Below are 7,218 nucleotides of genomic sequence, written 5' to 3'. Positions count from 1 at the left end.
CAGATCTGGGGTCAGAAAAAGAAAATAGATTTTCCGATTTGTAGCTCAGCAAATTCATTGTGGCCATAATTGGTTGTCAGAAACAATCTTTCTGTGTTGTGTAACTCTCGATCGCCGAAAGGCCGTGTTTTGCGGTCAGAATGGTTAATTCACCTTTTTCATTTGTGAAAACAAGATGTAAATTCGAGCATTGTTAACAAGGACAAAAACAAAATATAATTTGGCGACGCGCTGTGTTGAAGAGTAGCTGGTCAAACTTTATTTTCTCAAGAAATATTTCTTACAAGTGTTGGCGAATTGAGTTCTATATATAAGTGTCGCCAACAGTTCAAATGCCTTTCCTGGAAAATATTTTGCGCAGTACAAGTAAATACTTATTAATTAAAGACAATTTTACCGCAAGATATAATCTATTCATCGCTAGGTTGTCCTAGGTTCGACGCTAGTTCAACTTCACACGTGCAGATCGTTTTCTGTCATTCGACTAAACTTAGTTTCGAACGCCACCAAGTCACCAAAGTAGACCAAACATGCAAAGTACGCGCGTGAACGCACTACTCTAATCTTTGATTACTAGCATGTTCAGAAATGTTGGGTGTTGTGAACAGTTCTACACTCGTTGCGTGATCTATGAACATGAACACGAACAGTCCGTGATTTACGAAGAATGCGTGACTTTAAACAATGCGTGGTTATCGAAATATGCGAGATTATTTTTCTCTGTTTCTCTATGAAAAATAGTTTAGCGATTGCGGTTTCCTGTATATGACAGCTCATGAATAGTTCGTTTTCCTCTATTTGACAGCTCATGAATAGTTCGTTTTAGGACTAGAATTTTAGGTTTCGAGTTCAGTTGCGATCAGCGTCTGTATTGCGAACATTCAATTGTATTCAAGCTTCATCGTATTAGTTCTTCCAAGCCACAAAGATCTACTCTTCAGAATCTACTAATCAACTACAATAAAGATTAAAGAAATCTCTGGTGGTTTGATACGTTTGTCGCCTTCTGCACCATTGGGTTATTAAAGTAAAAGTAGTTAATGGGAATTAAGGTTGCGAAAATTAGTGCTCCACTCATTTAACTAGACTTCATTACTTCGTAGGATAAATACTTAAAAGTCAGCATTTTACTCCACCCAAGCAACTGCAAGTGCCGCTCCAAACCCGTCCCCCTCCCACCCCCCTCCCCCTCCCCCATCATCTTGACTGTGTGGTTGGCCGCGCAGAGGCATGGGTTGAATCACGGACTTCTGAGCATTTCGCGAACATTTCGTGAACATATTGACCATTTCGTGACCAGCTTTGCGTAAATAAATTATGCGTGACATTTCTGAAGGAATGTGCTTTGCTGTGCTTTTTCGTTTGTCAGAGGAGAGCGATAGGAAACCAGACGGAACTGCTCTTAAATCTGAACAGGAACAAGAACGAAATCTATGTGGATCTTCAGTCTGCCTCTTGCCGAGCCCTCTAGTGTTCTATGTCTTTGATTGTATGAAAAGTTGATCCCTGTAAAATCTGTTTGTGATGGGATGCTGCTTCCGCTGTGAAAGTAAGACAATATTGGTAAGTTTTGTAGACGACAGTGTTGACCTGTCCCCACATTTTCTTGGACATACGGTTTTATTTCTTTTTCTTGTTTCGTATCAGAAGCATATGCTGTTCGTATTTAATAGTGTGGTTCGCTAGAGTCTGCTTTTATTCGATCGTGCGGCCTCGGGCAGCATTTTCAAGACCTCGGTCACAGTTTAAGCTTTATTAGCAGATGTTAAGCGATTTAAGTATACAGTAACAGTATCTATATTGATTGAATTATGTGAAGGTTCACACAACCAAACAAGAATAAAAATTCTGTAAAAGCAAAAACGAATAATGAACTGTCGCATTTCAGTGACAGCTCTTTGTCGGCAAACTAAAATGACCGGTCTATAAAAACATGAACAAAAAACGTGCGTAAATGTGGCGAAAAAATGGGACTTCTGCTGCTGTCTGCTAAATAGAAGGTGTCCCCTTAATATGGGGTCCGCTTAACACAGGTTTGACTTTATGGCCAGACTACTTTCCAGTTTGATTTTCCCTCCAGTATTTTTTTTTTTTTTTTTGGCATAAGGTTTCTTCAGCAAATGGGACTTGTGCTGCTGTCTGCTTAATAGAAGGTGTCCGCTTAATATGGGGCCCGCTTAATACAGGTTCGACTGTTTGCCAGACTACTTTCAAGTTTGATTTTCCTTCCAGTACAGTTTTGTTTTTTGGATTAAGGTTTCTTCAGCAACTTACACATTGGTATTTTTTTGCAATAACTAGTTAGTTAAGAGAAGTTTCTTTAGTTTAGAAAATTATTATTAAGGATTTTATCAAAGAAAATAGTTTATCATATTTTTGAGCGAGATCTTGGTAGCATTTAGTGTAGGTAAACGTCAACGTTTGTTTTCGTTTTGTTTTGAGAAAAAAAAAAAAAAAATTAACGGACAGGATCACAAATTGGCTATTTCAGTAACCAATTGCTTTAACGGTCACGTTGTGTAAGGTGTCTCCAAGCCGGAGGGATATAGGCAGGGATTTCAGGAAAATGATTTAAGATATCATGAAAGATTAACATATAGTTTAATAGCCCTGTTCACGGCAAACCTTTCTGCCATGCATTACAGTATAATCCAGCACGTATGTAAGGAAATTTCGGGCAAATGAGGAAAGCTGACCATGTAAGGACCATCAGTGTTGTCACCACAGAATTCTGTCAAGAAAACAAATTTTTAACAGGTTTTAACAGTTTTAAGCGATCGTGTGATTTCACGCTTATATAAAGCTGTGAATTACAATTTTTCAGTGACGTTTTTGATACATCGATATGTAACGTTCGTTTATCTATCGCATTTCCCTAACTAAAGTTTTCCAAACCTTATCAAGTTTACATTCTGATCCAGCTCCAATCCAGCAGAAGAGAAAGAAGATATTTCCAGGCATATCTAAATGCTAACTTAACAAATAGGAAATGGCTATGTATAGCTTGTATGAAGGCTTGATTAAGAATTCATTTTCATTTTGTAATAATAAGTAAGTAATAAGTATTACCAAGAGCCATAATCGGGGACGGAGACCGTAAGCGCGTGCCATTTCTAGTACTGGGGTTGTCCCTATGATGTGGGACAATTTTTCTATTTTTAGAACAAATTGCGGCATCCCGTGCGGCACACGTGCGTACATGCTGCGAGGATTTTTGCGGATGTAACGCGGAGAAATGGCGTCCGAAATTCCCGAAAAGTTTGATGCTTTTGGCCCACAACTCAATACTTTCATGTCTGTTGGAATTTTGCTTCAGTGTTTTCGTCGTAAGCTGCTCCAGTTTGAGTGAAGTAAGACAGTGTAAAATTTAGTTATGTGTTCCTTTATATCATTGACCAAGTCGTTTTTTTGTATTTAAGGCGATTGACAGGCGGTAGTGCAATGCCTGCCAGTCATACCGACTAGTCCAATACACACACTGGATCGCCTAAAAACGGGGGTGCAACCAACTCGTCAACTTCACCGGGGGATCGAACCCCGCCCCTACAAACAAGAAACATAAAAACAAACCAACCAGAGACGAACAGGCAAAAACATCAGACAACAGGACTAACATACACTGCTCCGGGGCAACGGCGAAAGGTGAACCCAAAAGAGGGGCACCTGTCAACAGACTAATCCTAAAAGAATAGGTTCGCCACTAATATGCAACCCAAAACAAACCAAGACCAAAAAAAAAACAACAAACTCGACGAGCAAAGTCCAAAATCAACGCAGAAACGGCAAAAACGAGAAGACGAGGCCAAACGGAGTAGGCAGCAACACGGGAAGCAGAATCAAGACAAAGCGAGCCACAGGAAAAACGGGACGGATAACAGGCTCGGAAAAAGGCGTACAAAATCCAGGAAACAGACGACGAGGTGCAGCAACAGGACCAAACGTAGCAGCAGCCGAAGCAGCAACAGAACTAATAGGGTTAACATGCGAAGTAGTAACAGGACTAGACGTAACAGCAGGCGAAACAGCAACGGAGGCAACAGAACAACTAGAACGTACGGGCGAAACAGCAACGGAAGCAGTAGGACAACTGGACTGGACAACCGGAGCAGCAGCAGAACTAGCAGGGCTGACGGCCGGACCAGAACCAGAGCCAGGCAAAAAACAAGGCGAAGACAGGTCAGCAAAGTCAACACGCGGACGAGACAAGTACGGGCGGCGCGGAAAACAATCAGGCTCACACACATACTTGGGGGCGTCAATATCAGCTAAACCACACGTAGAAGCAGCAACTGACGAAGACGGGCGAGTAGACAAGACGGACGAAACAGCACATGGCGCAGACTCAATGGTGGGACGGGACAACAACGAAACAGCATAACGAGGTGAAAACGGTGAACGAGACGACACTGTAGCGGACTTGGCACGAACCATTTGCTTGACATCATACAATTGACATTGCATACAAAGACACGCAGGCACAGAGTCGTAGCAGGCAGGCTTAACAGGAACATCCATCACAAAACAAACAACTCAAACACAAAAAACTTCCAGATTCCCACCTAAGCAGAGACTTCCTAGCACAAAGTGCGTAGAGGCGTGTCCCGCGTCAGGTAAGTATCCACTGACCAAGTCGTATTCCGCAGCTTCTTTTACAAGAGCTCCACATTACTCCACTCTCAGTTTCACATATGTTAAAGATTAGCAGCTTTTCCAAAACACAGCAAAAAACTAGTTGGATATATTTAGATATAGCAGCCTTTCAGGACTTAAAAGTTTTCCTCCTCTTGCCACACGCTTGCGAGGATTTCACCAGAGTCTATCTCGACCGAACAGTAAAAAAAAAAATAATTGCAAGTTTGAGTTTCGCCTGAATTGTAAGCAACGCTGGATGTTTTAACAAGGTCCAATAAGTGACAATAAAGTTTATGTCTGTAGGTGCTGCTCAGTTTTGTTTGTGTAAAAATCCAATAAATTGACTGTTGTCGATGAATATGAGCGCCCGCCGATGCGTGTTTTGTACAGCCAGTAAAACATGATAAATTGGACTTCCCCACTTTCGTGTGAAAACGTACATCGAACTCATGTATCTCTAGTTTTTAAATATGTTTAAGGTTGATAAATGTTTGAGAACATATTAAAAACTTAGCTGAAAATATGTGAATACAGCAGAAATAATCAGCTTTCTTTAATCAACTCGAATAAAGATTTCGATTTTGTTGGTTGAGTTATCAAAACTCCTTGTCTATTTTATTTTCGCAGAGTAAAATTTCAGTATGTTAAAAAAACACTCATCATGTTAGTAGCGTTTTGGCGTTGGTGAAAATTGTTGCAGCATCTCGGCACAAAAGACAGCGAAAGAAATCTTTGTCAAGATTTGTTGACAGTTGAAAACACCAACTCGGACTTGAAAGTGCACGCGTTGCACTATGCAAATGAGCTACTTGCAGGCGTCAGACTTTCCTTTCAAAAACTTTTGCAAACTCGCTAAACAAACAGAAACAATAAGAAACTATCAAAACAGGGTTTGGTTATGATTAAGCACTGTTTGGGAAACTCACAAAATAACTCGATGCCAGAGTAAAGAGTTTTCTTACACAACTTTTCTTTACAGAACAAGCGCAAAAGCTTACGCGCACAGCTAGCGCGAGCATTCATTCACAGCGCGAAATCGAAGTCATGTTTTCGACCCTAAAAAACTCACCTTTTCCATTAGCTCATAGCATAAAACTACATATAAGAACCCTGGTTCTTATTCCCTGCCTTATTCCCTGCCATCGCTGTGAAAAATCTGCAAGAGAATCTCGCAACTCTCACCATTTGATCACGCAACTTGACAACATCCGAGCCAGAGCTCCCGACATGTACCTGGATCCGCGCGGATATATGACGTCAAGATGGCGCAATTTGTTCTAAAAATAGAAAAATTGTCCCATATCATAGGTGCGCGCGGATCCCAAGACTTACGGTCTCCGTCCCTGATTATGGCTCCTGGTCTTACGTACTTGTAATCATACTATGTTGTGACTATAGGCAATTGGATTGAATCCTTTCATGAACTCCTGTAGGGTTTCATTCTTTCCACTATAAAAGACCATAATTTTCCTTTTCTGTTAATCTTGTACGGTGGACGAAGATAAGAAAGAAAGAAAACGCATCTAGAATAATAATTAGGATTTTTGTTCGTATGAAAGACCAAAAAAATAATCCTTTAATTCTACCAAAAAAGTAGGTACTTGTAAGATCTGAAGTTGTGAAGGTAGAAGTCTACAAACAGAATATTGTAACGCACTAAATAGTAGTAAAAAAAAGTTACCTTACATAAATTTCAATTTTACACAACAGCTTTTACAAAGTAGATAAATGTTCTGAAAAGAGTAAGGAATTGCTTATTATTTAGGATTCGTATCTTGTTACTCCTAGTCCTACTATACTCCTAGTCGCTTCATGCTACTGAAACCGGGATAAGCTCCAGCCTGATGAGCCACTTGGCTCGCATGCAGACTTTACCTTTTTTATTGTATCTTTTTAGGATTGAGAGACAATTTACTAAAATTAATTAGAAAACAGTCCTAGGAAAATACGCGCGCTGATTGGTAAAAAAATCGTGTTTCTATAACTCGATAGAAACACAGACCTAGCACGAGCTGTTGACGTAATGATGGCGCGAGCAAAGAGAATTTACATTTTGATAATCAAGGTTAACAAGTTGTTTTCCATTTTTCGTCGCGTCGTTTTCTAAAAGAAAGAGAAAACATGTTCGTGAAAGTTTGGGAGAAATCGAAAGAGGTGTGGAAACACTCGCCTGCGGCTCGTATTCCCACAGTATTTCTCGTTCTCCCAAACTTCCACTCGTGTTTCTATTTAACAATTAGATTATCACCTCATGGAAATCGAGAGCGAATAATCTAATTGTTCTAGTAGAATTCTAACTGAAATTTACGTCAAATAACGGTTTCCAATTATTTTATTGACGTATCATTAAACTTTACGCCGTCGCTCGGATTGACTTGTTATTTAAAATTGAAGTTGTGTGCTCGCGCGCATCAGTTTTTTCAATAATTTCAACTTGTTTTAAAAAGTCAAGAAACCGTAAATTTCCTTCGTTTAGACTTCTCGAAAATTCAATTATCCATTTGCATCGAAATTTTCCTCCAAAACTGCGGAAGAACGAAAAAACGTCGCCATTTCCTAGACGACCCCCAGCCACTGCACACTAAT

This window comes from Orbicella franksi, chromosome 7 (assembly GCF_964199315.1).
Source record: "Orbicella franksi chromosome 7, jaOrbFran1.1, whole genome shotgun sequence".
Taxonomy (NCBI): domain Eukaryota; kingdom Metazoa; phylum Cnidaria; class Anthozoa; order Scleractinia; family Merulinidae; genus Orbicella; species Orbicella franksi.
Note: the sequence above shows the minus strand (reverse complement) of the source record.